Below are 7,528 nucleotides of genomic sequence, written 5' to 3' on the forward strand. Positions count from 1 at the left end.
GATGCACGGAGGAAACGAAGCCGAGGAGAGAGGACCGAGGAAATCAGCTTTAAGACACCTGAGACGTCGTTTCCTCGACAGCGTCACATGACGCCACATCAGCTGATCGCGTTCAGCTGTCAATCAGCCGAACAGCTGTTTATGTCCACACAAACACGCACTGTATTATTTCTAATCAAACACACACACACACTGTATTATTTCTCATCAAACACACAGTTACAGTGTTTAGTGTCTTTACCTGATAAAAAAAAAACACCTGAAGAACAACCTGCAGTCTGTTTCAAACCAAAAGGACAGTTTCTACTGACTCAAAGATTTCATTTTGAATTGTCTATAATTATTGATTATTATTAAACAGTTTGGACTTAACCTAGCCTGTATTTAGACAACCAACTCTGTATTTTATAAACACAGATATTTATGTGTCAGGATACTGAAAATGATTGATTAGAATCTAAATGATGAAACGTTCAGAAGATAAATAAGTGAGAATATAAAACGGACTGTCATGATCCCATCATGGCAGGTCCCTCCTTCCCCGTTGTGTTGTTTGTATTCCCTGTCTGTGATCCTCATGTTTCTTTCCCCTGTTAGTCTCTGTGTGTGTGGCTGTAGGCGTGGCTAACTGGGTGCTGGCTGCACCAGGTGTACCGAATCTCCTCATCAACCCTGGCTGCACTTAAACCTGTGATTCCTCTGCCTCGGCGCCAGATCGTTGCGTCTACCAGTGTGGTAGTAGTGTTTTGTGGATCACGGCCTTGTTTGCTTGTTTATCTGGCTTGGTTAAGCTGGGAACTAACTCCTCTGTGCTTCCCCACTTTAGATCGTCGTTGTTTGGATTCGTGTGTGTTCTTCACTACCTGCTCACTGCCTGCTGATTTTCTCAGGAGGAACTGCACCACGGGATTGGAGACTCACATCACACTCGGACCGAGTGTTCACCTCACCATTGGGATTCCTGGATTCATCACCCCCTCCCCCTCACTGCCACTTAATTGTTTATTAAATTGGACACTTGCTTGAACTTGTTTTACGAGTGGTGCTTTTGGGTCCGATCCAGTCGGAGATCGTAACAGAACGATCTGGCCAACATGGACCCAGCACACTCGGAGCCAGAGGTGGACTCATTGAGACAAGCTGTGTCGTCACAAGGAGTTCTGTTGGGCCATCATGACCAGACCCTGCATAGTATTATGGAGTCCCTCTCCACTCTATCGGCAAGCCTCTCCCGTATGGAAAGCCAACTCCACATGTCTTCTCAGCCTGGGCTAGCATCAGCTTCACTGCCTCATTCTGCTCCTCTCTCTGCGGCATCTGGGAGTAGTTATCAGCCTCGCGAACCTTACGTCCCAGCACCAGAGCGCTATAATGGGGATTTAGGGGAGTGTAAGTCTTTTTTGTTTCAGTGCTCCTTAGTTTTTGGTCAGCAGCCACTCACTTATGCTAGCGATGCTACTAAGATAGCCTATGTGCTAGGTCTTCTTACGGGGCGGGCTAGATCATGGGGAGCTGCTTTTTGGAATAGTCCTGGTAAAGCTAATTCTTCTTACGCCGAGTTCACCTCAGAAATTATCTCTGTTTTTGATCACCCAGTCACAAGTAGTGATTCCAGTAACCGCTTACTCAGTCTTAGACAGGGTTCTTTAAGCACTGCTGATTACTCGGTAGATTTTCGCACATTAGCAGCGGAGCTGGGATGGGACAACAAGGCATTGCAAAGCATTTTTTTTAAAGGGCTTAACGAGTCAGTAAAGGATGGTCTTATTGGGAGGACGGAGACTAAGAGCCTGCAGGAGCTAATAGCTTTAGCCATTAAAATAGACAACCGTTTCCGAGAGCGTCGCAGAGAGAGAGTGCAGTCAGGTCCAGCTAAACCCTTAGCTTCTAACACACCTTTCACCCAAACCATTCCTTGGCCTGTAAGTCCTAACAAGTCCAGTGTACCACCAGGGCAGTCTACTCAACATCTGGAGGAACCCATGCAACTGGGTCGAAGCCGTCTTTCGGTGGAGGAGAGAAATCGAAGGTTCAGAGAGAGACTCTGCCTCTACTGCGGCGAACAGGGGCACCAACTGGTTAACTGCACCCAGCGGTTAAACTACAATCCTCACCAGTCAAAGTCGGGGTTCTGGTGAGTCATACAGTGGTCCCCACTCTTCCCCGACAACGTATTAATCTCAAGGCGAGTATTTGTGTTAACGGTACCAGTGTACATCGTCAGGCCCTAGTGGATTCAGGTGCTGACTCCAACCTCATTGACTCTGAGCTAGTCAAACAAACTCTCATTGACACTGAACGTTTAGAGACTCCCCTGGTTGTTAATGCACTTAATGGTGACGTTCTAGCTCGCATAACTCATCAGACCTGTACCCTACCCCTGTTGTTAGCTGGTAATCACCATGAGGAGATCTCCTTCCACATTATGCCATCATCTAATGCTCCCATTGTTCTCGGGTTGCCCTGGCTCCAACGACATAACCCAGTTATCGACTGGGCTGCTGGTAAGATTGTGAGTTGGAGTACTTTCTGCCATGCTTCATGCCTTAAGTCAGCTCAGCCGTTGCATACTAGCTCAGTCTGTGCTGTACCACCAGAACCCCCTGATGTCACCTCTGTGCCTCCCATTTACCATGACTTAGCTGAGGTATTCAGTAAACGAAGAGCTTCATCTCTGCCTCCACACCGTCCCTATGATTGTGGCATTGACCTGCTATCCAATGTTCAATTACCTACCAGCAGGTTATACAATCTCTCTGCCCCGGAATGTGAGTCAATGGAACAGTACATCAATGACTCACTGAAATCTGGAATCATTCGACCATCATCATCTCCTCTAGGAGCAGGTTTCTTTTTTGTTTCTAAGAAAGACAAGACCCTGAGACCCTGCATTGATTTCCGAGGTTTAAATAACATCACTGTCAAGAACAAGTATCCCCTGCCTCTAATCAACTCTGCTTTTGAACCCCTGTCTGGCGCCACAGTCTTCACAAAGTTGGACCTACGCAATGCGTATCATTTGGTCCGGATCAAGGAGGGAGATGAATGGAAGACAGCATTCAACACACCTCTTGGGCATTTTGAATATCTAGTAATGCCCTTTGGTCTAACCAACGCCCCTGCTGTCTTCCAGGCAATGGTCAATGATGATCTCAGAGACTTCCTGAACAGGTCAGTGTTCGTCTACCTGGATGACATTCTTATTTTCTCCCGTAACCTGGAGGAACATATAACCCATGTCCGCCAAGTCCTTCAAAGACTGCTGGATAACAAATTGTTTGTTAAACCCGAGAAATGTGAATTTCACACGTCTTCAGTTTCGTTCCTTGGGTACATTGTTGAGAGTGGGCAGGTGAGGACAGATCCAGATAAGGTCAAGGCGGTGACAGAGTGGCCAACCCCTTCCTCCAGGAAACGGCTACAAAGATTCCTGGGGTTCGCCAATTTCTACCGACGGTTTGTGCGTAACTACAGTCAGATAGTAGCACCACTCACTCAACTCACCTCTCCATCTGTTCCTTTCCTCTGGTCTTGTGCGACGGAGAAGGCCTTCTCGGAGTTAAAGAGGAGGTTTTCGTCAGCCCCCATTCTGGTGCAGCCTGATCCCTCCCGACAGTTCATTGTGGAGGTGGACGCCTCGGATATTGGGGTAGGAGCGGTGCTCTCCCAACGTTCAGCAGGTGATAATAAATTACACCCATGTGCCTTCTTTTCCAGAAAATTGTCAACTGCTGAGAGAAACTACGATGTGGGCAACCGTGAACTATTGGCAGTAAAACTGGCTCTGGAGGAATGGAGGCACTGGCTGGAGGGAGTTGAGACCCCATTTTTGGTATGGACTGACCACAAGAACCTAGCTTATATTCAAACAGCTAAGAGACTAAACTCCCGACAGGCTCGATGGGCTTTGTTCTTTGGCCGTTTTAATTTCTCCCTGACTTACCGTCCAGGTAGTAAAAATGTGAAGCCGGATGCTCTTTCCAGGCAGTTCATCCACTTGGAAGACAAACCAGCCGTTCCGGACACCATCTTGCCGTCATCCTGCCTGGTGGCATCATTGACCTGGGCGATTGAGTCAGAGGTGAGAGAAGCATTTCAGACACACCCTGACCCTGGTGGAGGTCCACCTGGTCGTTTGTTTGTACCTGACACTGTTCGTTCCCAGGTCCTTCAGTGGGGACACACTTCTAAATTTGCATGTCACCCGGGCATTGCTCGAACCCTGTGTCTCATCCGTCGACATTTCTGGTGGCCCACCATAACCACAGACACCAGGGAATATGTGAAGGCTTGCACCGTCTGTGCCCGTGGAAAGGCTTCACATCGTCCTCCGGCTGGTCTCCTCCGTCCACTCCCTGTGCCTGGCCGTCCTTGGTCCCATATTGCTCTAGACTTTGTGACTGGTCTGCCACCGTCGAGAGGTAACAATACCATATTAACGGTTGTGGATCGTTTTTCCAAAGCAGTTCATTTTGTGGCTCTTCCCAAGCTACCAACAGCCACAGAAACGGCTAGGCTCCTTGTGGACAACGTTTTCCGCCTCCATGGGATTCCCTCCGACATAGTCTCCGACCGTGGTCCACAGTTTACCTCTCAAGTATGGAAGGAGTTTTGCCGGGCGCTGGGAGCAACTGTGAGTTTGTCTTCTGGTTATCATCCTCAAACTAATGGCCAGACTGAATGAGCCAACCAGGACCTTGAAGCAGCGCTACGATGCGTCTGCGCCCGCAATCCCTCCTCATGGTATTCTCAACTATCATGGGTGGAATACGCCCACAACTCCCTCCCCTGCGCTGCCACGGGTATGTCGCCCTTTGAGGCCTCATTAGGGTACTTACCTCCTCTCTTCCCTGCTCAGGAAACAGAGATTGCCGTACCTTCTGTCCAGGTTAACCTGCGCAGAGGCCGCAGAATTTGGAGAGAGACTCGGGCTGCTCTTCTTCGTAGCCGTGAGCTGAACTGCAGGATGGCGGATCGTCATCGGATTCCTGCTCCGGACTTTAGACCAGGTCAACAGGTTTGGCTTAACTCTAAAAACATTCCACTCTCTGTTCCATCCAAGAAACTGGCCCCTCGTTTTATTGGTCCTTATGTCATAGAAAGAATCATCAATCCCTCTGCTGTTCGCCTTAAGCTTCCCAGTGCTCTCAAGATCCACCCCACCTTCCATGTGTCTCAGTTAAAATCAGTAGCCTCCAGCAGTTTATGCCCTCCAGCCGTCACCCCACCACCCGCCCGACTCATTGATGGCCATCCGGCTTATACTGTAAAGAGAGTCATGGACGTTCGACGTCGGGGTCGTGGGTTTCAGTATCTGGTTGACTGGGAGGGGTATGGACCAGAGGAAAGGAGCTGGATCTCTCGGGCTCTGATTCTCGACACCTCATTGATCAGGGATTTCTATCAAGCTCATCCTGACAAGCCTGGTGGACCGCCTGGAGGCGCTCATTAAGGGGGGGGTACTGTCATGATCCCATCATGGCAGGTCCCTCCTTCCCCGTTGTGTTGTTTGTATTCCCTGTCTGTGATCCTCATGTTTCTTTCCCCTGTTAGTCTGTGTGTGTGGCTGTAGGCGTGGCTAACTGGGTGCTGGCTGCACCAGGTGTACCGAATCTCCTCATCAACCCTGGCTGCACTTAAACCTGTGATTCCTCTGCCTCGGCGCCAGATCGTTGCGTCTACCAGTGTGGTAGTAGTGTTTTGTGGATCACGGCCTTGTTTGCTTGTTTATCTGGCTTGGTTAAGCTGGGAACTAACTCCTCTGTGCTTCCCCACTTTAGATCGTCGTTGTTTGGATTCGTGTGTGTTCTTCACTACCTGCTCACTGCCTGCTGATTTTCTCAGGAGGAACTGCACCACGGGATTGGAGACTCACATCACACTCGGACCGAGTGTTCACCTCACCATTGGGATTCCTGGATTCATCACCCCCTCCCCCTCACTGTCACTTAATTGTTTATTAAATTGGACACTTGCTTGAACTTGTTTTACGAGTGGTGCTTTTGGGTCCGATCCAGTCGGAGATCGTAACACGGACTCCTCTTCATCAGACTCTTTTTAATCCCAGCTCATCACAGAGCGACTCTTTACAAACTCACTGATGTTCATCATCTGTTTAAATGTCCCACGCTCCGTTTAGCCTCTTTTTAATGTCCGTCTTTTCTCCCGTATTAAACTCTGCTCATGTGAGAAGTTTCACTGAAGTCTGATCCTGTGCAACGTCCAATCAGTGAGTGATATACGAGAAGGGGGCGTGTCTGTCAGTGAAAAGACCTCCGTGAAGTCAGCTCTCGTGTCTCCTCGGTCATCGCTCCTCGGATCAGCCTCCTCTCTCCTCGATCCTCTCTCCTCCGTTCGCTATTAGAGCTTTGGGACGATCCTCAACATGGCGGCTTTGGAACTACTTCCGGTTCGGCCGAGGACCGAGGAGACTGCAAATAAGAAAAGTGAGATGTACCCATGGACTGCATCTCTCAATGTTTTATTCACTCCCACCTCATCTCCCTCTATCCTTCTAGCACATTCTCTCAACAAATATAGAACCCTCCACTTCCTCTGATCCTGTTCTCGTTCTGCTGCTCGGACTGAGAGGCATCTTTAGCTACTTTTACATAAACGACCTGCTTTTGATTAAGTTCATAATTCAAAGCTCCTGATATTGTCTGAGAGTGAATCAGCTGGAAGAGGCTGCAAAGATTCTGAAAAGAACTCTAAAACCAGACACACGAAAGTGTGTTTATAAAAGCAACGGCAATTATCTTGTTGTGTTATTTCACGCCGCTCTTAGATGAGTTGAGGTGTTTTTTTTTTTTCCTCAAACACAAGTTCAAAGTAGTGTCATGGACAATGTTTTTGTTAGAATATGGATTAAGGCTGACAACTAATCGTCTTTGTTGGGTTTGATTCTTGCTAGACGGAGTGAATCTACAGAGTGTACCCAAGCGGTTCAGTCAGCAGAAACACACAAATGACTTTTAAATTAAATTAAAAGTCTGTATATTGTGGAGGTCGAGGAGAAAAAGCCGAAAATATCTCTGAGTCTCCACTGCTTTATTTTGCAACTCACTTCACATACAGAATCATAACCTCGTGGCACCGGAACCATCTCTTTATTTACACCCCCACCCCGGAAACTGACCCTTCAGAATAAAGTGTCAGTTAGTGTGTGATACCTCAGAATAGTGTCGCCACAATATCAGATATTTTTATCAAACATCACATACAATCATGATAGAGGCACTCATTCAGAGACACTGATGCACCCCTGAAACTTTTGGGGGGGTTTCACACAACTGTGTTATCACAATTGGATAGATTATTTTCTTGGTATAAGGAAAAGTCAGGTTTTTTTCTAACGTTAACTCACTCATAAATTATAATTGACAGAGAAAAAACTTTTACTGAATCTAGCTTGTTGTCCTTCAATAAAGAACTGCTGTGTTTCTGGTCGAGGCAGTAAAGGTCGTGAGATCACCCTGAGTGGAAGAAAGGACAGTAGATATAAAAAAGGTTGCTGTTTTTTTATTTT

At 47.7% G+C, this 7,528-nt stretch overlaps 1 long non-coding RNA gene across 1 annotated transcript; it reads left to right on the forward strand.

Annotated features, from left to right (window-relative positions):
• Positions 1 to 4,955: 4,955 nt before the first annotated feature.
• On the forward strand, positions 4,956 to 5,981 carry LOC306825958. The gene is made up of 2 exons (XR_013779323.1): positions 4,956 to 5,689; positions 5,781 to 5,981. It is a non-coding gene; the product is annotated as an uncharacterized lncRNA (long non-coding RNA).
• The last annotated feature ends 1,547 nt before the right edge of the window (positions 5,982 to 7,528 follow it).

This window comes from Symphodus melops, assembly GCF_947650265.1.
Source record: "Symphodus melops genome assembly, chromosome: 6".
NCBI classification, from domain to species: domain Eukaryota; kingdom Metazoa; phylum Chordata; class Actinopteri; order Labriformes; family Labridae; genus Symphodus; species Symphodus melops.